The following is a 1921-nucleotide window of genomic DNA, read 5'->3' as shown; positions in this document are numbered from 1 at the left end:
TGGTTTAGAAAGGGCTTGAGGCAGCTAAGACTGCTGTGGTCACCTTGGACCTAATTCAAAAGAGAAATGCCATCTTTATCATCCTCTACTCCCATATTGGGAGGTGTAACAGCTATGGAGATTGCTGTAAGCCATTAATAGTTATTTTTTTATGTATTAAGGAAGGGGGACCTGTGGGAGCCCGTTCTTGGGTTCCTCGTGGCTTTACCCAGCAGGTCCGCATAGAGGATGATTAGGACCACGGGCCTGAGTGCAGGTGTCTGAGATGGTCTGCACTTGGCTGTGCTGGGGGAGGAGGTCTTTTGCTCCACCCCTTGGCATCTCTATAAAAACCCTGGGGCAGAGACAGTCGGGGGCCCGTTGGAAAAGGTTCCAGGCCCTCTCAAGGTGATCCTTTATTTTCTATCTGTTTATCTCCGCGATATTCTCTGCAATAAATCCTTCTATCTAATATTTCCTGCTGCTCACACTCAAGAAAACTCTGGGGAACTGTGGGGGTGGTGGGTAAATGCCCCACACAAGCCATAGCAGAAGCCAGGTGGTGGTGGTGCACACCTTTAATCCAGATCACATGACAGACAGATCTCTGTGTGTTCAAGGATACAGCCAGCATGGAGACACATGCCTTTAATCTCAATACCAACCATAGAAGACCTGGAGGTCTGTATAGACAGGCAGTATTGAGGAGGAGTTTACAACCCATGAGAAGGCAGAACAGAAAGTCAATAAAAAGACGGATGCATAGGAAGTAGGTCTCTTGCTGAGGGGAAGGACAGCAGCGGCAGGAAGGGTAAGAAGGTGACTTTTTAAGTCTCAGCTCTCAGCTACTGCTCTGACCTCTTGGGCTTTTAACTCTGCATTTGGCTCTGTGTTTCTTATTTAATAAGACTGTTCATCTACAAACCCAAGCTTGAGTTTGGCTCTTTGCTTTTGTATATGAACTCAGACTCCTGGTGGTCCCTGAGGGGCTCATGACACAGGCATAACAAGCCTCCTTGGGTTCTGATAAGAACATAGACCACATTTGGGTCCATTGCACCAAGCTATGACAACCCATAATACTCCTGCTTGAAGTGAACCCCTGGATGAGGACAAACCACGCATCTGGGCCAGCCCGTCCAACATCACTGGATGTGCATAAGCAGCAAAGGTGTCGCTTGGAGACCACCAAACTGCAGAGAAAGCACTGTTGGCTGTGGAAGAAGCCCACACTGTCGCTATTCCTCATTTGAAAAGCTGCTCTTAGCTCACTGCTGGGTCCTGATAGAAGTGAAACGTCACACCTGGGGACAGTAAGTGACTAGGCAGCCCGAACCACCACCAAAACCCAGCTATTGTCACTAAACCATAAAACTGGACACACTCACCAACATTCCACTATAAAACAAGCAGCAATTAGACAACTCCGGCAGGACCAGAAGCATTCTTTTTTATTTTAATATGGAACGCTTCATGAATTTGTGTGTTATCCTTGTGCTGGAGCCATGCTAATCTTCTCTGTATCATTCCAGTATATGTGCTGCTGAAGCGAACACCAGAACGTGCTGTTAAAAACACAAGCAAGTATGTAGACTTGGGGCCTGTCGGGAGTTGATACAGATTCAGAAATACTCCAGCTTAAATATCAGTCACTACAGGCTTTTTACGTACAAGTTGGAAGAGAAAAAAGCAACAGCTGAAGAACATGCACCATAGCTGTCCCAACCCTCCAGGTCGACTGCTTCAGGAACTCAGAACCCCCAGAGGATGCATGGTTATTTGTGACACGGTGACTCTCCATCTCTGTGCAGCTCCAGGTCACAGGGCTGCAGTGTCCCTAAACATCCTGCTCTTCCCTTGACAGATTGCACTTTCATGTGCCCTTTGCAGTGGGGGCTGTGCCCTGTGGTTCAGGCCATGGGATCTGAGGTGAATGCAAGTG

The 1921-nt window shown here is 47.8% G+C and overlaps 1 non-coding gene across 1 annotated transcript; it reads right to left on the bottom strand.

Annotated features, from left to right (window-relative positions):
- Positions 1 to 1434: 1434 nt before the first annotated feature.
- LOC128104810 (U6 spliceosomal RNA) lies at positions 1435 to 1538 on the bottom strand. Its single transcript, XR_008216113.1, has one exon. It is a non-coding gene; the product is annotated as a U6 spliceosomal RNA (small nuclear RNA).
- Positions 1539 to 1921: the final 383 nt, after the last annotated feature.

Source organism: Peromyscus californicus, unplaced genomic scaffold (genome assembly GCF_007827085.1).
Source record: "Peromyscus californicus insignis strain IS unplaced genomic scaffold, ASM782708v3 Scaffold_8__1_contigs__length_139910024, whole genome shotgun sequence".
In the NCBI taxonomy this organism is placed as follows: Eukaryota; Metazoa; Chordata; class Mammalia; order Rodentia; family Cricetidae; genus Peromyscus; species Peromyscus californicus.
This window is presented reverse-complemented; position numbering and strand designations above follow the sequence as displayed.